The sequence below is a fragment of the Xyrauchen texanus genome, chromosome 33, assembly GCF_025860055.1.
Source record: "Xyrauchen texanus isolate HMW12.3.18 chromosome 33, RBS_HiC_50CHRs, whole genome shotgun sequence".
Classification (NCBI taxonomy): domain Eukaryota; kingdom Metazoa; phylum Chordata; class Actinopteri; order Cypriniformes; family Catostomidae; genus Xyrauchen; species Xyrauchen texanus.
In genome coordinates, this window is record NC_068308.1 from 27,017,240 (window position 1) to 27,043,947 (window position 26,708).

The following is a 26,708-nucleotide window of genomic DNA, read 5'->3' on the forward strand; positions in this document are numbered from 1 at the left end:
TTTGTATCATTAAAACGTCCTGCAAGTTTAATATTTTAAGACGTCCTCCCCATTCTAAACGAATCATTTATTTAATCAAGCTCAAAATACAGCTCGTTCTGGATTCATGGTTAGAAGTGACGTGTCGGTTAGAAGTGACGTAACAGCGTTTGCATATGACCACCTCCAGCACAAGATAACTACGCTTTAAGCGCAAGACAACTCACGCTCATTTCAGTATCGCCGTCGCCTCACAAGTGTTCAGTCGATGGACAGCGAGCTCTGACAGAGACTACTTGTGCACAGGAAAATTACGATGCCACACAGATGTGCTGTTCCTGGCTGCGGTCAAACAAAACCTCTGAATAAGCTGCCGAAAGATCCAGACGTCAGGGAAAAATGGATGCAGTTTATTTTTTGCGGACGTCCCAGTCACGGCAGTGTTAACTTAAGCGTTTGTTGTGTACAATTTAAGGATGACTGTTTTGAGAACAAATCTCAATATGATGCTGGCTTTGCCAGAAAACTGTTGCTCAAAGATAAGTCCGTGCCGACTATTCTGGGAACAACGACGACGCAAACTGTAAGTAATCTATTTTAAACTTTAAACTACTTTTTAAAGCGCAATTTCATTCATTATGAATAATCACAGTGTTTTTACTTAGTTTACTTGCATATTGTTCTGGCTGGGGGCGTCAATAATTGATACATAGGCACTGACGTTAGCCAATCATAACAGTGGGCGTTAACACTGAAGTCTTAAATGGAAAACGCCCCCAAAACAGACTGTTTGAATCAGAGGATGAGAAACAGGGTGGGAAAAGGTCATAAATCACTAGATTTTAAAAGTTTTTCTTAAAAAAAAATATATTAATACTATAATTGCACCTAAGGGAACATAATAATACAATAAAAAAAACCATGTCATGACCCCTTTAAGAGTTTACTTTGTATTTTACTGTCATTTGTTTCATTTAATATTTAGTCCTTTCAGATGGAAAACATTTATAAATATAAATTATGCGATCCAAAGTACATTTGAACAGCAGTGAAATGATGTGTTACATTCAAACAAGCAGACAGAGAAGTAAGAGAAGTAAGTTTGGAGCAGAAGAAATAGAAATAAACCTTGTGTAAATTGTCAGCTTTACACTAAGCTAAAATGCTATTTCTAGCCATTTTACATGCCCGTTACCAGACACGATCATGTTTTTTTTAATCAAAATTCACGTTGGGTCATAATTTCTTTTTTTTTAGTAAGACCTTTGATATTAGGGCAAAAATAAATATTGTTTATAATAATTTTTGTATTGTTTTCCTGCAGAAATATCTAAAAATCCTTAAAATAAGATCAATTTGATTGATCTTGTTTTAGAAACAACACTGTATAAGATTTTTAGGTTTTTCAGATAATTTATTTTTAACGTGTGTATTTTGTCTTACTGTACTGGCAGAGTTTTTATAGTCAAAACAAGTGAAAATAATCTACCAGCGCAGAAGAAGTAATCCAAAGTATTTAGAATACGTTACTGGCCTTGAGTAATCTCACGGAATATGTAACAAATTACATTTTACAGCATGTATTCTGTAATCTGTAGTGGAATACATTTTTTAAATGAACTCTCCCAACCCTGCTCAGAAAACTGCAGAGGATGTATTTTCTATCTAGATAATAGGCAAGGATGTACGGATCCTATCTATGATAGGTAGCTGAATGCTATTTATCCCATTTGTTTTTCTACAAGTGGTCTGTCTCCTCCTTTTACTGTATTTTTCTCTGGCATAAACACCTCTCAGCAACATAGTTAACAAGAACAGGGTTTAAAGTCATGCAGTCTCAAGACATCATCACTTGTAACTGTTTATTAATAAAGGAAAATACAAAAATATATTACATTTATTAGCATTGTCATGTGATTACTGAGCAGTCTCTTAACTTTTAATACCCAAACCTATGCACATGTTGGTTTATGCATTTCAAACAATAAAACAAGCTCATCGGTTCACACATTTGAACATGAAAGCATATAAACAGATTGGATCTATAAATGTGATTGCTCAAATATTTGGATTCCCTTGTATTAAACTGTCACAAGCCATCAAAGTGGCTTCCCAGCCTTCACACATAATACCTGTTTTCACAGCACTGTATGCAGGCCTGCTGTGTCTTTGTTATTGTGTTTATGCTTCACAAATATAGTGAGTCACTATTAGCAAGTAATTGTTTCTCCGCTTTCAAAATACTGTTTATCAATGACAGATCTGCTTTTCCTAGAGAAAGAATCTCAGATATTTGTCTCTCAGCAGGTTCCTTACATATGCTAACATTGATTGGAGTAGTTGAGGGAAAAAAGCCAGCAGGATGGTGGTCAATGCGGCAGAACAAGTGACTAAATCAATCCCTGTTCTTTCTCCCAAATGCAAGAGCTTGCTTTCCCCAAATCTCTGAGGAGGGTGTCGTATCCTTCACTTTCACATTTACCTCAGCACTCAATCAATGCATTCACCTGCGCATGTGGATCTGAGTGACCTCACTTTTGGTGAAACACCTTCACATTCTACTACTAAAAAATGCAAGCTTTCATAAAATGCATTTGCCATCCTCAGGGCACTGCATGTAATGAACCTTACTTATTAGTTCTACAGAGAAGGTTAGTGAAAGGTGGCAAGGATTCAAGGTGCCCACAGGTCCACGGGGTCCCACACAATTTTTTTAAACTGTATTTTTTTTATGTGAAACGGGCCCAAACCATTATAGAGTCAGGGGACCAAGATTTCTTTCCTACGGGCCTGCAGCAAGCTAATTATGTCATGCATTTGTTTGTTTGTTTGTTAATTCATTAATTCTCAAGGAATAATATAGCTTCCACTATAAAAATTTGCTAACAACACTGTAAACCCTAATGCTCAAAATAATTAATTGTTTTGAGTAGGGAAAAATTATTAAAAAAAATTAAATAATACATATTAGTTCAAATAAATATCCCTTTATTAGAATGTATAACTTTCTCTTTCTCTTGAGGTCATGAAACTGACATGAAACTTTTTAGTAACCTGAATTGTTTTATTGATTTGAGTTTAATGAACTTGTCTCTTTAAATTGACAGGAACTTAAGTTTACTGAAACTGGGCAGGGGTTTCTATTTCTCAGCATGCTTTTCATATAAGGTGTCTTTGTGCAAGATGAAACACATTTTGTTGTGTTATTAAGAAGAGTTATGTTATGTTAAAGGTTTCGGAGGTTGACATTATGGTGAATAGAGGAGCTTGAACTTAGGTTGGGGACAGGTACAATTTAAGATTGTTCTACAGTACATTGCTTTACTCGTTGAGCAATTGCTATGCTAATTCAGCATTCTTACATTCACTACTATCTAGTTCTAGCTAGTACTAGCTACTGTAGATAGGTTTCCTCTACTTGAATTATTTAAGTTGAGCTTACATTTTAGTTTTAAGTTTATCCAAAGAGTTAAATTTAAAGTTAAGTGCCATTCAAATATATGAGTTAGCTTACTCAATATTTCAAGTTAAGAGCAATTAACATGTATGTGTAGTACAAAATCTAAATCTGAAAGTTATTTTAACTTAAACTTGGGAGTTTATTAACTTTTAACTTATAATAAAAAATTATGTAATTGATTGCCTCAATTTTTTTATATTTCTGCTTAGGGTTCACAATGAACCTGGCCCCTCCCTGCAGTCTTTCTTCAGTTGCATCTGATGTTCAAGCAATAATCTGTCGGCAGACCGAAGGTGTCATGTTTATGAGTTTAGATCCTATTCTGATCATGTGGTCAAGTGATCTCCTGTTCCCTCATGTGATCTTGTCATGTGTTTCCCCTGATCATGTGTCTTGTTTTCATTGGTTCATTGGTTCATTGGTTGATTCCTTTGTTATGAGTTCTAGTTCTTGATTTAAGTTTATTTGTCTTGTTATCTTGTTTTTAGTTCTGTCTGTTCATTGGTTGTCTTGTTACCCATGTCTGTGTATTTAAACCCTCATGTGTGCCATTGTCTGGTTGTCAGGTATTGTGAATGTAACTTTGTTGCTTTGTTCAAGCCAAGTCTAGTTTTATGTCAAGTCTAGTTTTATGTCAAGTCAAGTCAAGTCAAGTCTTTTGTTCATGATTGGATTTATGGTTTTTGGATTTCACTCTTGTAAATAAACTGCACCTGGGTTCTACACTTCGTCATCGTCTCATCATCTACCTGTTGCCAGCATTGTTACAGAAGGATGCAGCCTACACTATAAGACATTAGTTTATCACTAAGTAAATTGGTAGAATCCATTTCATATTCTGAACCTTTCTGATAGAACAGTTTATTACATTTATTTATTTTTCTGCTTATTACTATCTCCAGTGGCAAATTCTCAGGGCCAGCAAAGCCTTCTCTGCTGGCCTAACATGCCAAATAAATAAATATTTTTCATCCTTTCATTCTCAATTACCTTTTTGCCTATGTATTTTTAATCGCTTTCCACTCTTAATTAATCTACAAACAAATAGAGAAAAAAACGAAAATAATTTATTCCTTGATGCTAACAAGCAAAGTGCAACAACTGTTTCACAAATCACATGCTCGAAGCAGGAGTGAGTCTGAGCTCCACCCCGTGAATCCATCAACAGTGTAAATGAATGGGCAACTTAAGTCAGATTGTCAGATTCATCAGCCAGTCAGATTGATTTATTTATTTTTGGTAGGTGTGATCTTTAGGATATGTCCCGGTCGAGGCCTTCTAGCTAGCCTTGCCTTGAGTGACGCAATCCCGCTTTAAGTGATGTACGTAATTCAAGAGCGAAAAGCATAAAATCAAGCTGTCTGATGAGTCGGCTGTCATCACTGCCGGTATTACCATTGAGAAAGAGATCCTTACATTTACATTTACATTTATTCATTTGGCAGATGCTTTTATCCAAAGCGACTTACAAAAGAGGAAAAACATCAGCGTACCACTGTACCACTGTCTTAGGGAGACAGTGGTACAAAAAGTGCCATATTACAAAGTTTCACTATCATCAGAATAGTATACAAAACAGATTTAAGTGCAACAATAAATGTAAATAATTATTATTATTTGTATTTTTTTTTTTTTTTAATTTATTAATTTTTTTTAGTGACCGGTTAAGTGCTTTTGGAAAAGATGTGTTTTTAGCCATTTTTTGAAGATAGAGAGTGAGTTAGCTTCCCGGATTGAGTTGGGAAGGTCATTCCTTATGTATATAAAACACAAGATGCTCTGCATGACCGTGTGATTGCTTAATTTTTTAAACAGGAAAGGAGGACTGATTTTCACTTCAAGTAAATTGGTAATTGCTTTTTGCATTGTTATAGCAACAACATCAATAGTTTTCTAAGTGTAAGTTAGGCTGCTTGAGCATTCAGTGTCGCATCATGTTTTGAAAAGTAGTGCTGCGTTCCATTCAACTTGGAAAGTCCGCTTTACAACTTCCTACTAGGAAAAGTGCAAATGGAATGCATCTTGAATTCAGAATTACAACGTGTAGACTAGTGCAGAAATTCTCAACTCTGATTTCGCAGAAATGCAGGTGCATGAAGTCACAGAAACATGTCAACACTCAGGGAGACAAAGTAAGTGATAAACATTCGCTGTGTTAAGTAATATTGATAAATGCGTTTTTTTCTACATTTCATGATATTATAGCTTGTTTAACAAATGCCTGCGGAAACAGGTGTATAAAACATTATAAACTCTTTTGATAATTGTGCACCTGTAGCACAAATTCTAGCGCTGCAGTATTGTTTATCAGTTGGGTTGCTAGGAGACATCTCTAATGAGAGTCAAACCCCTGCTAAGCTGACGGTAGCATTGCAGTTTTGTTTTCTTTATCATCATCTTCCGAATATCGGGGAATGGAATGCATTTATGTTCAGAGATATCAAGTAGGAATATCCCACATCCAACTTGAATTGAATGCAGAATAACCGTGTACCCTGTCAAAACTAAATGTATTGCTAGCAAAATTTAAATCGCAAATATTATTATTTTACAGATATTATAGACCTCCTTGGTAGATTCATATGAAAAATTATGATTTTTGAATGTCTGTTAAGGAGACGTTCATTAAAAAAAAACTGTTAAAATTAGGCTTGCTTGAGCATTAAGTGTCCTTTCAAGTTCTGGCTTTCGTGCGTGGATGTGTTTTTAAAATGTCAATTGGTAAAACTAGTTAGCTGTGACATAATGTATGATGCCCAAAGGTATAGGGTGTCTGTGGCAGAGGGGGTGTGGTCAAGTGCCCGTCCGGAGAGAGAGAGAGAGAGAGAGAGAGAGAGAGAGAGAGAGAGAGAGAGAGAGAGAGAGAGAGAGAGAGAGAGAGAAAGCAGTTAGGGCACTTACACCTGAGCTAAATTATGCCTGTCTCCAATTCCAGTGAGCATGGGGAGAGCGGCATAAAAGCACCCACGAACACCAGCAGACAGGAAAGAGGGAGATACTGGATCGAGAGCCTTAATGTGAAGCTGATGTGACTGTGTGAAGCCGATAAGTTAGTGTGAAGCTGTAAACCAGGGAAATTGCCAATTAAAAATTCCCTACCTGTGTTTGAAGAATCCAACTCCCAGTGACTTCCTTCTTTGTTACAATGTCTTATTCATTGTGAAACTTTGTTTTCTTAATGGCATGAATCACACTGAAGGCCTAGAAATGCATGGCCCGCTACTGACTATCTCATGTTTGTCTTGGCTGTATGAGGTTGGTGTGGCTAAATTTTTAATTTTTTTGCATTTAAATTTACTATTTGTTTATCATGCAAAGTGTTTAGCCCTAAAATAATTACCACAATTAATTATAAAAACAAAAGATATTGAATGAGATGTCAATGCTTTGTGTGTGTGTGTGTGTGTGTGTGTGTGTGAGCATGTATTTATCACTTTGTGGGGACCAAATGTCCCCATAAGGATAGTAAAACCTGAAATTTTTGACCTTGTGGGGACATTTTGTCGGTCCCCATGAGGAAAACAGCTTATAAATCATACTAAATTATGTTTTTTGAAAATGTAAAAATGCAGAAAGTTTTCTGTGAGGGTTAGGTTTAGGGGTAGGGTTAGGTTTAGGGGATAGAATATAAAGTTTGTACAGTATAAAAACCATTATGTCTATGGAAAGTCCCCATAAAACATGGAAACACAACGTGTGTGTGTGTGTGTGTGTGTGTGTGTGTGTGTGTGTGTGTGTGTGTGTGTGTGTGTGTGTGTGTGTGTGTGGTTGGGGGGTAATTTTACAAAAATGTTACATTACAAACTGGTAATTACAAGGGTATTATGCTATAAATGTGGTTTATGAGGAAATTTCTAGTGTCCCCATAATTCAAATCACTTAAAAAACACACTTAGTGATGTTTTTGTTAAAAAGTCAAATGCAGAATGTTTTTTGTGAGGGTTTGGTTTAGGTTTCGTGTTAGATGATAGAATTTATAGTTTGTATAGTATAAAAATCATTATGTGTATGGAGAGTCCTTATAAGGATAGCCACACCAATGTGTGTACACTGTGGGGAAGGTTAAATGTACAGACTTGTTTCTTTCTAGAGTGAACATATCTTTTCAGTTGGAGGGTCATTTAAACCATATGGTACCCTAGATAATACAGATGTCATCATTTTGTAGTCGGCACTTGTGGGACACAGAGGATATTGCCCCTAAATGTTTATTTCCAAAAGCAACATAGTGAACAGGGCTTAACTTTTGAGGATCTCTAAGCAGATAAGAAGAACTCGGCCTCTTTGTTGAGTACATATTATGCATTTTGCTGTATTCACATGATCAACTAAAGTGTCAAATTTTCCTATGCACTTAAACATGTGCATAGAGCTGTTAGAAGCTGCAATTACAAATAATTCTGATTTTATGCTCATAAAGGCCCCATAAAATCAGCTGAGAAGCATATTTTTCTGTCTTATGTTGATGTCTTTCCTTTAGAAACAGAGAGTGGACAAGGCGTATCTGTCACGATCCTCTGTTGTCTGCCCTGTGTTTCTCACTTGTCATCCCGAACTACACTTCCCACAATTCCCTGCCCTCATCACTGCCAGTTTCATTGTCCTCACCTGTGTTTAATTTATCATTATCCCTGTGTATTTAAGCCCTGTTGTTTGTTCATTCGTTGTCGGTCTTCAAATGTGTATGTTATGGTTGTCTTTGACTGTGTTCCTGCCGTGCCCTCCGTGGTTGTTTCTAGTGTTTACATTTTAGTTATCCCCTCGTGGATGTTTTGTTTGTTCCCTGTATTTTGATATATTCTGTGTTTTCTTGTTTATTTAATAAAGAGCTGCACTTAGATCCTCACTCCTCGTCTGAATCCTAACAGTATCGAGGGGCTTGTACTTTTTTTAAATAGCCAACATACTTGCGTTACATCACAGCTGTGAACCATTATTTGCAAACTTGCTAGTCAGCTGAAGGTGCTGTTAGGGGGTGGAACATTATCATTCATGAGAAAGGTTGATTGGACAAAGATTGAGTGCAAGATGAGTCATCAATTGTAACGAACGCCAATCCCCAAGTTCACCCTGCCCCCTCTAGCTCTCACACTCGCTCCCAATCACCGGAATATTAGTTTCACCTGCACTGTTATATTCCTCTATTTATACCCTGCCCTTTCTCCACACAGTTGTTGGTTATTGTTTAGTTTCCCCTTCGCTTTGCCAGCTCTAGTGTTTCGCTAGCTTCCCCTGTTAAAACAACTCTCTTGTTTTGTCTCTGTGTATTCTGATCTCCCGGCTTCGACCTTACGCTTCCCTTTACTACGCTTCTTTGGATTTGCCCCTTTGTTTTGTTCTGATCTCCCGGCTTCGACCTTACGCTTCCCGTTACTACGCTTCTTTGGATTTGCCCCTTTGTTTTGTTCTGATCCCCCGGCTTCGACCTTACGCTTCCCTTTACTACGCTTCTCTGGATTTGCCCTCTTGTAGTTTTGCCATTCTGCCAATAAAGCAGTTTTTCCCCGACATTGTGACTATCTCATCTTTGGTGTGTGACAGAATAACCAACCCCACTAAATATAGTCACGATGGATCCCATGGAAAACCTTCAAGGCTCGCTAGAGCGGATTTGTGCGGCGCTTTCGGCCTAAGGATCTACTGTTGGGAGACATGACCAAGCGCTCACAACCCAGGGGCAGCAGATACAGGAGATACTACAGACGGTACGTGCTCTTTCTGATCAGTTTAACCCTGTTCTACCTGTGTCTGTCCCTGAACCCGCTGATGCTCCCAACGTGATTCAGAGCGCCGTGAGTTTCCAACCTCCCGAGAGGTTTGATGGCTCTTCGGATGCTTGCCAAGGCTTTTTAATGCAGTGCACTGTCTATATGAAGTATCATCCCCTTTTACGCTCTGACAGTGAGAGAATTCATTGTTTGATTTCCCTTCTCTCTGGCAAAGCGTGACATTGGGCCACCGCTTTGTGGACGGCCGATAGCCCACTTCTTGCTTCCTATGACCAATTCTGTCACCAGATAGCTGTGGTATTTGATCACCCTGCAGCTGGTAGAGATGTGGGCAGCCGCCTCGTGTTTCTTAAACAGGCGTCACGCACTGCCACCGATTATGCACTTGATTTCCGCACCCTTGCCGCTGGTAGCGGGTGGAGTGACCCCGCTCTGCTTACAGTCTACCGTCTGGGTTTGAGTAGCCAACTGCAGATGGAGCTAGCCTGTAGAGGAGAATCACTGTCGCTGGAGGATTATATTCAACTCTCCATTACGGTTGATAACCTTCTACGCGATCGCACTTCTCGTAGTCCCTCATTCATCCAAGAGCGTGCGGTGGGTTCCAACTCATCAAACCCCCCACCTCTCGTAAGCTCTTCCAATCCTGAACCCATGCAGCTAGGTCGCGCTCCATTAACCCCTGCGGAGCGTACTCGACGTTTGACACAGAGTCTCTGTCTGTACTGTGGCAAATCGGGTCATCGGATTGCCTCATGCCCGGTCTGTCCTCCGCCTTCTCTTTCCAGAAGCCAGGTTAGGACATCCGTCATTCTTAACATTACCCAGAAACAAGTCTGCCTCCCTGTGGTTTTGACCTTTAATGATGTCTCCTTTTCTACCCCAGCCCTAGTGGATTCCGGGGCAGCGGGGAATTTTTTGGACGATAACTTGGCCCAAAGACTGGGTATCCCACTTAGCCCAGTGGTGCCACCTCTCAAGGTGAATTCTATGGATGGAGCACCCCTCGGGTCGGGTTTTATTTCCTTCAGAACTATGCCATTGTCCCTCCAAGTAGGCTTGTTCCACAAGGAGACCATCCAGCTTTTTATTGTTCAGTCACCCAGGGACCCAGTAGTGTTGGGTCACCCCTGGTTATCTCTTCACGACCCCCATATTTCCAGGCATACAGGGGAGCTGTTGCGCTGGACTGACCATTGTCTGTCCCACTGCATTTCCCTTCCTGTTTTTTCAACCTCCGTAGAGAGCCCCGAGGTGAGATCTCCGGTCTCCATTCCCCCAGAGTATTCTTCTTATGCTGATGTGTTCGAAACGACCCAGGTCAACCTCCCTCCACATCGTAGTGTGGACTGCGCCATTGACCTCCTCCCGGGGTCCCCGCTCCCAAAGAGCAGAGTATACCCCTTAACGCTGCCTGAAACCAAGGCCATGGAGGACTACATCGACGAGGCGCTCAGTCTCGGCATAATTCGACCATCCACCTCCCCAGTAGCATCAGGCTTCTTCTTCATAGACAAGAAGGATGGCGGACTTCGTCCCTGCATCGATTACCGTGCCTTGAATAAGGTAACGGTCAAGTTCGCCTATCCCTTGCCTCTCATCCAGCCGGCCCTTGAGCAAGTCAGCAAAGCCAAGATTTGGCTTTGCTGACTTGACCTCAGGAGCGCATACAACCTCGTGCACATTCGCAAGGGGGACGAGTGGAAAACTGCGTTCATCACCACCAGGGGGCACTATGAATACTTGGTGATGCTGTACGGCCTCGCTAACTCCCCTTCGGTGTTTCAGTCTTTCATGAACGAGATCTTCTGAGACATGCTGGACCAATTCCTCGTCGTCTACATAGACAATCTTTTAATTCACTCCTCCACACTCTCAGAACACACCCACCACGTCTCGAGGGTGTTACAGAGACTCAGAGAGCACAATTTGTTTGTTAAGGCAGAGAAGTGTGCCTTTCATCGTTCCTCCGTCTCCTTTCTGGGCTATGTCTTGTCTGCAGGAACGATGAGGATGGAGACCGACAAGGTTGCCGCAGTCCTGTACTGGCCAGAACCTAGGACGCTGAAGGAGCTCCAACAGTTTCTGGGTTTCCCCAACTACTACCGGCGCTTCATCCGAAACTTCGGTAAGATCGCCGCACCCCTCACGACTCTGACACGAGGCAACCCGAAGTCCCTCACATGGAACACTCCTGCACAACAGGCCTTTCAGGCTCTAAAAGATGCGTTTACCACTTCCCCTGTTCTCCAGCAACCCGATCCAACTCTCCCGTTCGTGGTGGAGGTGGACGCCTCTGAGGTGAGGGTGGGAGCGGTACTCTCACAGCCACACGGACCCCCGCTAAGCTGTATCCTTGTGCCTTCTACTCCCATAAACTGTACTCCCCCGAACAAAACTATGATGTCAGGAATAGAGAGTTGCTAGCCATTAAACTAGCCCTTGAGGAATGGCGTCATTGGTTGGAGGGTTCTAAGTTCCCTTTCGTTGTCTTCACAGACCACAAGAACCTGGAGTACATTCGTTCAGCCAAGAGGTTAAACCCCAGACAAGCCAGGTGGGCCATGTTTTTCACTCGTTTTAACTTTTCCGTAACCTTTTGCCCAGGCTCCAAAACACCAAGGCGGATGCTCTCTCTCGACTCTTCAGCTACGGCTCGAACCCTTCGGAGCCAGAGACTATCCTCTCCACACACGATGTGTGTGTTGTAGCCCCCGTGAGGTGGGAATTGACGGAGGCCATCCTACAGGCTCAATGTAATGAGCCCGCTCCTCCTCAGACCCCCCCCAACAAGATGTATGTACCTACCGTCATTCGCCCTCAGCTTATGCAGTGGGTCCATACTTCCCTTTGTTCTGGCCATCTGGGTATCACCCGTTCCATCGAGCTGCTCACCAAGAAGTTTTGGTGGCCCTCACTCAAGGACGACGTCCACGACTATGTCCTTTCCTGTCCAGTCTGTGCCCAGTCCAAAACTCCTCGTCACCTCCCCGCTGGACTCCTCCAACCGTTGCCCATACCTGATCGGCCGTGGTCCCACATCGCCATGGACTTCATCACCGACTTGCCTCCTTCCGACGGTCAGACGGAGATCCTAGTGGTGATAGACAGGTTCTCAAAGATGTGCCGCTTGATTCCCCTACCTGGACTACCCAACATGACCCAACTGGCCGACCACGTCTTCCGGAACTTTGGCATCCCCGAGGAGATTACGTCCGATAGAGGGACTCAATTCACGTCTCGATTCTGGCGAGCCTTCAGCGACAGACTGAGCATCCAGCTCAACTTCTCCTCGGGATACCACCCCCAAACCAATGGTCAGACTGAGCGGCTCAACCAGGAGATAGGTAAATACCTGAGAGCCTACTGTGCCCAGAACCAGGGTAACTGGCACACCTACCTTCCTTGGTCCGAATACGCCCAAAATAGCCTGGTCAGCTCTTCTACCCGCATCACCCCATTCCAATGCGTCCTGGGTTATCAGCCACCCCTTTTCCCTTGGGAGGATAATCCTAGTGATGTTCCGGCGGTGGATGCCCAGGGGTGCACCCAGGTCTGGAGAGCCACCCATGACCGTCTACAACGCACCACTCAGACCCAGAAATCCAAGGCAGACCGCCGACGCCGACCCACTCCTATATTCCATCCGGGCCAGCGTGTGTGGTTGTCGACCCGAGACATCCGTCTTTGTCTCCCGTCCAAGAAGCTGAGCCCTAAGTACGTCGGCCCTTTTAAGATTGTGCAAAGAATTAACCCTGTCACATATAAATTACTTTTGCCACCCCGGTACAAAATCTGTCCTGTGTTTCATGTTTCCCTTCTTAAGCCCGTATTTTACAGCCCCATGTTCCCGCCCACTGCATCCCAGACACCCCCTCCACCACTCGATGTCAGGGGTCAGCCCGCATATACTGTCCGGGCCTTGTTAGACTCCAGACGTCGGGGTGGCCAGCTGCAGTACCTGGTAGACTGGGAGGGCTACGGACCTGAGGAACAGTCGTGGGTACAGTCGAGGGATGTCTTGGACCAAGCTCTCAAGCTTGATTACCATCGCCAGCATCCCGATCGTCCCGCACCACTTCCCAGAGGTCGCGCTCCTCCTAACCGAGCACGACCGTCCGGAGCCGTCCGCAGCAGAGGGGGAAGTACTGTAACGAACGCCAATCCCCAAGTTCACCCCGCCCCCTCTAGCTCTCACACTCGCTCCCAATCACCGGAATATTAGTTTCACCTGCACTGTTATATTCCTCTATTTATACCCTGCACTTTATACCCTGCCCTTTCTCCCCACAGTTGTTGGTTATTGTTTAGTTCCCCTTCGCTTTGCCAGCTCTAGTGTTTCTATAGCTTCCCCTGTTAAATCTACTCTCTTGTTTTGTCTCTGTGTATTCTGATCTCCCAGCTTCGACCTTACGCTTCCCTTTACTACGCTTCTTTGGATTTGCCCCTTTGTTTTGTTCTGATCTCCCGGCTTCGACCTTACGCTTCCCTTTACTACGCTTCTCTGGATTTGCCCCTTTGTAGTTTTGCCATTCTGCCAATAAAGCAGTTTTTCCCCGACATTGTGACTCATCTCATCTTTGGTGTGTGACATCAATATTTTTGGTCTGATTTCCCGGAAGAGAAACATTGTATACTATAAATGTACTGTATATATATCTGCTAAAAGCGAATTTTGTTAACTTTGAAAAGTACATAAAACATGGACTAAAAGCTACAAGACTTTCATTATGATTTCAAGGTGGGTCTACAAAGCGATAGTTCATCCAAATATGAAAATTCTGTAACCGTTTACTCACCCTAATGTTGTTTCCAACCCGTGTGACGATCTTTCTTTTGTAGAACACAAAAGTTTTTTTCACAAAAATCTTTCTTTCATATGATAAAAGTGAATGGTGACTAAAGCAGTCCCTAACATTCTACCTAACAAGTTTGTGCTCCATGGAAGAAAGAATGTCATATGGGTTTGTAACAACATGAGGGTGAGTAAATTATGATTTTTGGTTTAACTAGTGTCAAGACCAACATAAAAATAATACACTTGAGTATAGGCTTCTGGCACAAAGACGTTTGTGTATACCTGCAAACAAACAAACAAACAAACACACACACACGCGCACACACACACACACACACACACACACACACACACACACAGACACACACACACACACACACACAATATAAACACAGTAAAGGACATGTCCTTGGATAGCCATGAGAGTTCTGCACCAGCTCACCATTCTCAAATTGATACGTTTAGAAGGAAAATGAAAACGTAATTGATTTTCACTCTTGTCTGATCAGACAAGTTCAACACTCAGACCTCAATTTAGATTCCGATAGACCTTACAAAACCATTACATTAAACAAATTGGTTAAAACTTAAATAACCAGCCATGAAATAACCACAAGTTATATTCATTAAACCCATGTGTAAATTACTCTTCCAACTCGTTACAAAGAAACAACACTGTTTTGCATGAGGTATCCCCTTTTCTCTTCCTAACAGTTTCATCACATGCTGTGAGTTGTAATTTTCTCAATAAGACAGGAGAGCAGGAGCAGAGTGCTACTGAGTAATGACTCACATTAGCGGCCACACCAGCAGACAGTCTTTATCAAGGCATTTTCATCAAGTTCCCTGCTGCCACATGGAGCTGCTTGAACTGCAACCCCTCCCAGCCAAGCTTTAATAACCTCTACTAGGTCAACCTTCTCCTGGCAGACCGCTACTTTCATGCAAACTCACTGAAATGCAATGAGTATTGCAGTATGTCAATTACCAACAGAGAATAAAGCAGCTTTTTTAAAAGTCATTATGTATTTATTTTTCAGCTAGAGCTTTAAGCCATTTATTATGACAGATGATTCACTTGCTTTTGTGTGACTTGCTCAAAAGCCTAGCGAGTCGGGTGCGGAATTTGAATAAATCTACAATGTCTTTCTGTAACCCTTGAACATAAATCCATGACTGTGGTCCATGCATTCATTCATTCATTCATGCCTGAGTCTCTAAGGCAACCCTAGAAAACATACGGCGACATTTTTATGTGATTTGGAAGCATGTGTGTCTGTGTGGCTTTGTGCAATGTGCTGATCCTCCCACACTTTGACATTTTGCACAATGAGGGTTCTTCCTTGAACATGCTGAGCAGGAGTCAGATGGCTTCTCAGAGATATGATTCAGACACAGTCTGGATAAATATCAGCTCGTCTTGCAATGATGCACAGACTGTGTGGCCCAGTAACACAGCCCTCCAAAATCAGAGTGATCGCTCCTGCTTGTATTAGAAATCCCAAGCTTCTACAGTGATAGACAGTTACCCTCTTTGCTGCTAGTCGTTATGCAAACTAAATGTTGGGGTCGTGGCTACAAGCCACCTGTGTTCTGCTGCGATCCTGCGTGAATTAAAAAGCTTGATGAGGCTGGTTGACCAGCATGGTCCTTCTTGTGACGCTGCCTGATGCAGAAAGTTATGTTGGTTAAGCTAGTTAAGAAGCCTGCTGGGAACACAAGCATACCAAAACACAAAATATGCTGTTAGGGCTGCACTATAAGTAAAAAATCCTAATTACTGATTACTTCCTTTGATATTGTAATCACAATTATTATTGTTGATTAATGCAGTGGTCAGATGCACTGACTAAGCTGTGTATATGTAAACAATAATGTTCTTATGTGTTCATGGCAGATTTGAATGGGTGTAGAGGAAGATTTCAATAAATTACCACTTACATATTGGTCTGTTTCTCACAAAAAGCTATTGAACGGTTTCAGTAGACTTGAAATGTAGTGCACAAGTGTCACTTTCGGGCATCATTGTGCCTCCTTGGGGCTTTCTCGGTTTACCCATGGGACGATTGCGCTTGGGCCAATGAAGATTGAGGCGGGATCAATATCAAAGGCAGAATTTCGCAAAACTTCCCAGGTTGTGTATCCAGCCCACAATGGTACAAGTTTGTCATTATGTTTTAAATGCAGGCAGAGTACAAATCCGTTAAAATGCACAAAGTGGTGCCAAAAGAAATTACTTACCATGTTTTGGTGAACTTTCATTGAATGTGTGCTAGGTCCTGCTATTAGTGGAGAGACCATGGCAGTTACAGTCGGTGAGTTGTCAAAATCAGAAGAATCAGAATTAGAATGAGATTTATTGCCAAGTGTTCTCACGTACACAAGGGATTCTTTTTTTGGGGGATGATAGGAGAACATTAGTGCACACAGAACATTACAGTAAGACACAGAATATAAAACAAGTTAAAAGTATAAACAGACATACAAATAAAAGAGCATATAACAGAATATGTACATGTGCAAGGTAGGGTTTTGTAATGTATTTACATTATTGCAATATGGGGGAGTCTTGAGGCAGTTTAATTCTTCATGAGAAAAATGGCCTGAGGGTAAAAGCTGTTCTTGTGCCTGGATGTCCTGGCACTCAGTGCTCTTTAGCGCCGGCCAGAGGGCAACTGTTCAAAGATTAATTGGGCAGGGTGTGTGGGGTCCAAAGTGATTCTACCTCCATGTTTCCTCACTCTTGTCAATGCTAACTTATCTTGCTGTTTACATTCAATATAAACTAGATAACATAACAGATACCTCAGCTTGAGCTTCCCCCTTGCTTGTGAATGGGCAGGATGTGTGACATTGGCACTGTAGCAGTATATTATGGGCAGATTTTGGAGCAATGCTGCAGAGTTATTGGCCCGATGGTGGGAATGCAGATCGATTTTGATCTTGTGGCATGAGGTCTGAGGCTGTTGGGCCAAGCTGGGCCATTGATAGCCATGGCTCGCTCTGGCCTGATAGTGGAAAAGCGGCTTCTGAGGACTTTATTAGGAACGCTAATAAAGTGCCAGACGTGGCATTTTCCTGTTGTAGCCCGTCCGCCTCAAGGATTGATGTGTTGTGCATTCTGAGATGCTTTTCTGCTCACTACAATTGTACTAAGTGGTTCTCTGAGTTGTCAGCTCAAACCAGTCTGGCCATTCAGCATTGACCTCTCTCATCAACAAGGCGTTTCCGTCCGCAGAACTGATGCTCACTGTATGTTTTCAGTTTTTGGCACCATTCGCAAACAGAGGTGAAAAATAAAGTAACCATCTGGGCATCAATAATTTTAAAACTTGTGCATAAGGATTAGTTGTCATTACTGATAGGACTATAGACTAATTTAACCGTCTCTGATTCACCATTGCCGTTTCACTGCTAGGATTGTTCAGAATACTCAACCGCTGCAAAAACAAGTTGTAAATAGAAACCTTTGCAGTGACAGGAGTAGACTTAATTGAAAAGATGTAACCCTAAATTTTCATGATTATTTAATCTCATTTTCCGTAATCATAATCTCAATTACCTTTCGATTAATTGTGCAGGCCTATATGCTGGTCTTTTTAACAGTGGGCTAAGTGAGAAACATGTTCAATGGGCAAAGAGTTACTGGAGTGAAAGGTCGAAGTGTTGTAGCTTTGTAGGCAGTAGTCTGTCTATATTCTAGTGATGTGGAAAATCTCAGAGGTAGGTGAGGAGGCAAGTGCTGCATGGGGCGGCCCTGTTGAATTTTGTGTGCAAACATGATTGCAAAAGAATATTGAAAGACTATAAGGCCGAGTGAAAGTGTTTGAAGAGAAGAAGATGAGATGCAGCTCTCTGTAGGAGATTAAGCAGCCCTCCCACAGTAACCTTGAAACAAAGAGCACCACTGACTCAGTCTACTCTCTCCGATCTACTGGAGCTACAAATCAAATTACTGTGCTGGGGGGCTGACAGCAAAATTGTCTGTCTTTTCTCTCTTTATTGCCAAGAGCAAACCCCCAATAGGTTATAATGACAGCAAATTAAGGCAGAGGAAGAGAGAGACTGGAGGGGAAAGGCATATTTATCTCTCCTGTCTCTTTTCACCGCAGGCCTCTTCACTTGGGTTTGATTCTCTCTTTCATAATCTTCATCTCAGACATGTATGCAGGCTAATAAAGCTTATTAGCTTTTTATTGATCCAACCTGGGATAAGTTTTATATGTATGTATCCTTTTCACTGACGTCTGATTTGATACGATAGGAGTCGCAGACTGTCACATTTATCAGACAGACGATCTATGCTTTCTTTTGTCTCTGTTATCGTGGCGCACGTCTGGAATTGCTGTTGTGTGAACTTGTGTGAAATCAAATTTTCTGCATTTTAGAGTTGTATGTGGAAAAACAACAGTTGATAAACAGCTTTCCAAAAGGCTGATAAAACACATTAAATTCATCCAAGCTGAAACAACGCTCTCAGTAGGGCTTATGATATGATATCCCCAGTGTCATAAACACTCCAGCTTTCGGCGATTGCCTGATAGTTGACCCTTCCTGCGGCGCACATAACCTGTTATTACTAATACTACTGCCCTTAACTGGTCAGAAATACGTCCATCTGTCCGGGGTGCACGAATAGTAACCACCTTTATTAAACTGCCCACTCTGCAACCTCCAACCATTCCTCAAAAACAACACAAGTGAAAAGCAAGTGAAATACCTTGGCTGCAACTTTAGTGTACATGTCAGTATTTGGCATATCTGAAAAAAGACAGGAGCTTGGCTCATGAATATCATTACGTGACATAACCTATACATAACATGTATCTATCATGTAAATACTTATTGAGTCCAATGTATAATTTGTAGTCAACAGCTATTTGAAGCTCACTTGTGTCATATGTCTTTTTGGATATACAGTATGTTAAATGTTGCACTGTAGTTTCCTAAAGGAACCTCAATTAATTCTGTTCATTCCTCTGCAAAAGGTAAAAACAACAATATATCTGACTTTGTTTGCCCAGTATTCCTTGATGAAATACAGTCGGCGCTGGCAGTGGTAGTTTATGTTTTACCACTTGTGCGATCTGTTCAGTTCACTACCGAAGCATCCGATTGGCAAAGACTTCTGCTGCATCTTAAAGTTGTCGTTTTATGCAGTTGGCTACAATTTCTTTGCACATCTACTGAAACTCTTAAAATAAAATTTATAATTTCCTGTGCTTTACTGTAAAAAAAGATTTTTTTGACCAGTGGTCCTTGATGAAAAGTAGTTAGAGCCAGCCATTGTTGTATACAGCTTATGCATTCATGCAGGTCACTGCCAAATCGACTGGTTGGCAGAGGCTTCTGCTGGGTCTTTAAGCTCTCCTTGTATGTGGTCAGACACAATTTCTTTGTATGGCGACTGAAACTCTTAAAATATTAAGTATAATGTTTCGTCTGTACTGTTGATGTTTTCTTGGTGTCTGTCTTTCTGTAGGGCTACTTCAGTCAAGCTAGCTGAACTATCCACTTCCCCAGCCTACTTCTGACTATCCTGACCCTACAGCCATCCTGCCACTCACCTTCCAAAATTACTTTTGCACTAGCAAGGAAAAGAAAACTGTCTACAGGTCTGTCCCCTGACACTAAAGAACAGATTCATAATAATACACTGTGTGCCCATTCCTCCAGGCAATGTGTGCTAAAGTTGGGAAAAAAGTAGAAGTAGACCTGCTTGCCATTTGAAATAAATTAAGCTTAAAAGAGACCACATAACAGCACCAGTGCTGCAGCATCAAAGGTTACCGATGCAGTTAACGGGGTGAAAATCAATTACATGCCTGGTTCACCTAATTGATATCTAGCACAGCATGAAGATAACACCCAAAGCATTATATTTGTATTGAGCGTGAGTTAAAAAGCCTATATATATTCAAGAAGGTGAGGAAATTTTGATGGGAGCACAACCTCCAAATTCAAATGTTGATTGAATTAAACTGTTTATTTAGAGTGAAATACAGATGACAAGGACTGTACATATGAGTCCAGGTGGACCTGTTACAATGCAGGTGTAAAGCTTCTTTTATGAAAACCTAATAGTCCTACAATGTCAAACATCAGAGGGCTCTAATACACACTTTTTAGAGCCTCTGATCCTGTTTTCAATCAGGCACCCAAGACAAAGAGCATTCCACCTCTTCAACCTTTAGGATATAAAGAGGGCCATGTTCTATATAGCTGTTCAGCTTGTACCCGGAATACACCTGGAAGAGAATTCACCATGGGTTCCCTCTGGATTTTCCTATGGGTTTTTATAATGTGGATTTCGAACTTATGAGAAAAATTAGGTCTGTGGTTAACATTTCTTGATGATACATGGAAATTTGGTTCTACAACATAAATTACACACCCATACCTCAACTGTGAATTTTGAAGCCGTATTGAATTACATAATATTTTTTTTTATAATAAATACACAGCAGCTTCAAATATTACATTTGAGGTATGAAAGTGTGTAATTTATGTTGTACATAGAACAAAACATCAACGTATCATTAGGTGTTAACCACAGAACTTATTTTTCTCATATGTTCAAAAAGCCCATTATTAAAAACCCATTGTAAAATCTAGAGGGAACCCACGGTCAGTAAGACTTCTGGGTTCCCCTACAAATTGACATTATGGTTGAACAGCTCTATATAATACATAATGTACTTATGGCTTTTTATAAATCCAGTGAATTAAATACATAAAAAGGCCTTACGTTTTAGATGCTTTAAATAGAAACTCTGAGTCTTGTAGTGTGGCCAGCATTCACAATGTCTCGTTCCCTTCGTCTCAGGGAACCGAGTTTATGTAACAGAGACATTCCCTTACGACTCAGTACACTTGACATTGAGTTCTAACGCATATGGGGAACAGAGTCACATCACACCACACTACACGACAGAACCTTCCCAGAGAGGAAACATGACATATGTCGCAAGTGGATGACCCTTATGGTCAACCAGGAGGGTAACACTCAGAATATATATATGAACTATGGTCATATAATATGGATTAACCCCTTCACGAACCCAGTCGGAAAGGACATTTATTTATAATGAATTGCCTGTAATTTTGGGAGCACAAAGGTCCAAATGCAGGTGGTTGTGTAAAGCGGCAGGGAGCCCGTACTTAAAAAGAGAGGTATAAGTATATATTTGGCCAATAAAATAGCTAATGCTCTCGACAGAGAGGACTTGTTTTGAGAGAGACGTTATGTCTATGTTGTAAAACAGGGGTGCCAAATACGTCGATCGCGATCTACCAGTCGATCGCAAAGGCAATGCTGGTAGATCGTTCAAAATGTAAATGTACTTTCGTTAAATTTTAATAAAATTAATATAATGTCTTTCCTTCTTTTAGTTTCTGTCTGACTTGCACTTGACGAGTAAATATTGACCAGGCAAGGTTTTGTTTATTCAGTTGCCATGACAACTGACAACTGATTAGGCAAAACTGAATGGAATCAGACAGTTTTGCCTAATCCGGGCAGTAGCATCGCAATTTCACTTAGTTCACTCACCATTGGGTTGTGCATAATAAGTGGAAAAGCGCTATATTGAAAAGGTGTGAGTGTCTTGTGCAAGTGCAACAAGCGTTGTAATCTTTTTGCAATCTTTGTAATTCGTTACAAGATATAATGCGGCGCTCACCATTGGGAAGATGTTGTGTTTAATGTGCAAACTTTAATGCATGTGATTAATGTGAGACACAGAAAATAACATATTGAACAACATTTTGAACAACAACATTCCTTTCCCGAGAAACAGCAGTGGGGAAGAAGAGAACAGTATTGTGTATCAGGAGCGCTTTTGCTGCATGGGGGAGTTTTTCCCATCTGCGCAAGGCTTGCGCTGAGGTGGCTACCTTCATTTGGACCACGGCTTGCGTGATTTTACCAGCGGCTCGGCGGTGACATTTGCTGGTGCTGAGGCAGCTGGTGTGGGGTTTTTTTTGCTGGGCGCTGCTATTCGATATTATCAAATAGAGCGGCTTTTCCCACATCATGCATTTCCGTGAGGGTCAGCTAGATTTTACAATCCAAAAACACAAGGTTGCTTATTGACTTGCCAAAAGCCTGTGCAGTGACTTTCGTGTCTCGCAGTTCTAAGTACGTATCAGTGCGGAGCTCTTTGAATGTCTCTGGATCGTACCCTTGCTCATCCAATTGTTTGAAGAGCTTAGCTTGGAAAACTTGGGCATAACTTCTGTCTTCCCCATGGTCCACTTTATTGAGAGGAGTGGAATCGCTGTGTGAGCAAGCTGAATAGGGCACGTGCCAGGATTTTGTCAGCTGGTTATAACTTCCGAGAAGAGAAGGGCAGATCTGTGAATCTCGTTCACTTGACGGAATCTGGACTGCACAAACCATTCATCAAGGTGAGGTTTTTCAGGTTTCTGTGGAGATTACTCTTCAGTGGCGTGTGCGCAGTCCTCGCCCTCGCTGGGAGCATGGGCAGCAGCATCATCCACTGACCACTCGCCAGATGCAGTGAAAGACATCATCATCATCCCCAGCATCAGAACCGTTGAATGTGATCAGGTGGCGTGATCCTACAGAGGGCCGAAGTTCGTCACACATACTGTATCATCATAGATGCAGTACATGGAGACTGAGGGACATGAACCAGCACGAGATCCACCTAAAATTCATCCTGCTATATATATATACTGTATATATACATACATAGCTTATAAGGATATAAAACTCCTGCCAATGCGCTGCAGAGAATCAGGAAGCTGAAGGGGTCCATTCACCAGCAAAACATCAAGGCGGAGTAAATGTTCGCTTGAACACTGCAGCGGAGCAGAGAGTATTCTCGTTGCGTGATGATCCCGCCCACTGACTCATGTATGTATGGCGAAGTAGTAGAGGGCTTCTATACGAGAGAAGAATCAATGTTGTGAAAGAAGAAAATTCTGAGGAATGTTGTTTGTGCACCTGCTTTTATAGCGGACAGCTTTGCGCCTATAATGGCAGGGCTCAAACACCATAGCCATATTAGAATATTGGCATTATTGTAGAGATGTTTCTGCTAGGTAATGTAGAAGGACACTCCCAATATGCATTAGCAGAATGCAATGTCAAGTGTGCTGAGTCATAAGGGAACCACAATTAGCAGGCAAATACCTACGAATAATAATGAGATCACATTGAATTATCACAGCTGCATGTGCCACCATCATGAATTGAGCAGCAGTAAAATGTCATTCTCTTTTCACTGCTGCTTGAGATGTTATTGAACCTTCTTGAAGACTCTCTACACTCTAGAAAATAAGTGTAGTGTGATCTCAATCAATAGAACTGCAGAAAGGTATGACACTCCTTCAAATAGACATGCTTAGTACAACCCAAAGGCATCTCAACACCATGTGGGCCATGTGATCTGGATAAATAAAGACAATGTGTCTTGGTGAAAACAAAAGTAAATTCAGAGGTACATATAATTGTTATTTTTTGCCGTCAGGTAGTTGTTAAAGAAATCTCATTCTTTAGACTCTGGAAATTACTGGAAATTTAGTTTCTGTTTAGGCACTTTCATATATGATCAAGAAGTTCAATTTCCTTTGTATTAAAGTAGTGCACCCACCAAGAAGCTGAATTACTTCCCAACATACCTCCTGTAAAGATCTGCTGTTGAACCTGTAGCAATTTGCAGGCTTTGATTTGCTCACTCTTAAGCTAAATGGGGAATTCTACTTTGAGAGCACTGTGATGAAGCAGAGATAGTGGAGAACACACGCAAGGAATTTCATTAAATCGAAGCAGTGTTTTAATTTGCCAGAAATGCTGCTCTTCCTTATCTGCGGATTACCTATGAATGGGCTCTGTTCTACGTCCATCAATCTGGAGAGCTTTCACCTCTGCTCTGAGATCAAGGAACCAGAGATAAGAGAGTGGGCATGACTATGCAATTATACACTTTATTTTTACCATCCAGGGTGCAGAGAAGAACAAAACCATCTCATTAATTGAATTAAAGTAACCAGGATGTGAAGCGGACCAAGGAAGGGACGGAAACCGATGTCAGCTTAAGGGGTAAACTTTATTATTACAGTTAATTTGCTGTATCACACACAACTATTCTTGGCTTTGTGTCAGGCTCTCTCCCCATGCTCTGTGGCTGCTGGCTTTTTATCCGCTCTCCTCACGCTACTGCAATTAGAGACAGGTGTTAGACATAATTTAGCTCAGGTGTGAGCGCCCTTACCGCTTTTCTCTCCCGGACGGGCGCTTGACCACGCCCCCGCTGCCACACAGGAAATATATGACGTGTTAAAGATTGGGTGAACAAGATAGGAAGTGAGCAAAAAGACAGCATGTTTCTGAAGAGAGCCAATCAAAGTCGGCTGCTCTGAGAGAGACATGATGAAGAGAGTGTGGATGGTGAAGATACAAGTAATGCAGCTACTCAAAGACACATATGGGCTACACTAGGATCAGGAGAGTGGAGTGACAAGCCTTTGCCCCTTCTTCAGGTCAAGCCCACACAGTTGCACAGCAACAGCAGGGCTCTTCAAAACATCACCCTATGCCCTCAAATCTGCCAGTAGCTCGACTTCTGCCAGGGGCTCCCTTTGAGTCACCAATAAACATGGAGAAGGGAATGATTGGCATGATACTTTTAATGGAATAACAGAGTACCATGTGACAAAGGCAACTTGAGCCTCATAAATAGAGCAAACATCTAACTGCGGTGATGTTGTACGTTCCGAAGGATCAAATAAGGTCAACATTTTTCCACAAACCATTCAAATGGAAAAGCTATTGGGCTGTTGGCATTGTGTCAGAAGGAGGTTTAAAGAAAGATGGTGAGGAGAGGTAGAGAGGAAGATTTATGCATGACTTAATCAATTGTGAATGCAAATGTGCTGAACAGAAGAATTATGTGACCTAGGGAGGTGTCCGTAAACTATGCAATTATTATCAATCAGAAGAATTCACACTTAAAAACCTGAAAATCAGTGCTGTTCACTGTGCACTGGGCTCCTACAAGACCCACAAGTCAGGACCAAGCACCCCCATGAGGTTAAATGGTCTACTGGCCAGTGCATCATAAACTGCCACTTAATCTCCCTCGTACAATTTTACATGCATAAAAAACACTAGGCCAGGAGGGCTAAATAAATCATTGCTTTCTTTTTTAATATATTCAAATACTGTAGTTCATTACAATGGCGTAGCAGGCATGTGATTGCACTGCATGAACTTTAAAAGACATTAAACAAACATGGTTTTATTTCATGCATTTGGTTTTCTCTTGAAATCTGCTATGGAAACTGCTGAGGCAGGAGCCCTAAAACTGCATTCTAAGCTAATGAAACATTTACTAACACTGTCATAGCTGAGGGGAGTGGAGGCAGTTCATATATGCATGACTTATCATCTGAAAAAAGTGTATTTCCAATACACTGCGTTTAGGCTATTTAAATCAGGGGGGTGTTTGTATTTTGGTTAAAAATAACAAGCCAGCTGCTGCTACATACAGAGTGTCTAACAAAACAACTGAGGAAATGTTGATCACACCATATTGTTAATTTACAACCATGTCAAAATTACAGTAGTGGGAATTTTCTTACTTTTTTTACCAAAAGCTTGATCTACATAGCTTTTGGTTGAAGAAACACTATGCACAATATTTGTCAAAAGTAATAGTACCATTAACACTGTATATATATATACTTTGCATTAGACAAGATCATAACATTGAATTTAGAATATAATTTTATAATACATGGGAAGTTTTAACACTCCACGTGCAGCAATTATAGCTTTGCAGATCCTTGGTATTCTAGGTGTCAGTTTGTCCAGCTAACTCAGGTGACATTTCACCCCATGCTTCCAGTAGCAATTGCTGGACTTGTTGGGCACTTCTCACGCACCTTACAGTCTAGCTGATCCCACAAAAGCTCTATCGGGTTAAGATCCATAACACACTTTTCCAATTATCTGTTGTCTGTGTTTTTTTGCCCACTCTAACGTTTTCTTTTTGAAAACCCTACCACCTGGCGGGGTCACCCTGTACTCACGTCGTCACTGATGGCCAAAGCCTACAGCGCCGCTGGACACGCCACTTGTGCCCTGCATGCCATGGCCCTCCTGCAAGTCCACCAGGCCAAGGCACTCAAAGATCTGCACGGGGGTAGCAGGTAGTGAACCTGCAAGCGCTGCCATGGGAGGAGGCAGACCCAGCCCCTTCGTTGCTGTGTCCAGTATGTGCTTTGCTTACCTACTTGGACCGCATGCAGAGCTTTAGACGTTCTGAGCAGCTCTTTGTCTGCTTTGGTGGACAGCGGAAAGGGAACGCTGTCTCCAAACAGAGGCTTTCCCACTGGGTGATGGACGCCATTTCATTGGCCTATCACACCCAGGCCTTGCCCCCTCCCTTGCGGGTCTTAGCACACTCAGCAAGGAGTGTTGCGTCCTCGTGGGCCCTGGCCAGGGGCACCTCCCTGGCAGAAATATGTAGAGCAGCGGGTTGGGAAACACCTAATACCTTTGTGAGATTTTACAATCTCAGGGTTGAGTCAGTATCGTCCCATGTTTTCTCAGGTTCGAGCTGGTAGAACTCGGTAACATGCTGATGGACTGGCAGGGTGGATCGCTTGCACCTAGAGCCCTTTCCCTCAGTCGCAACACATTCTCACACCCCAACTCGTCACATACGAGACGCTCGGGCAGGACCCCTTGGCGTCACTTATTGACGCGCTG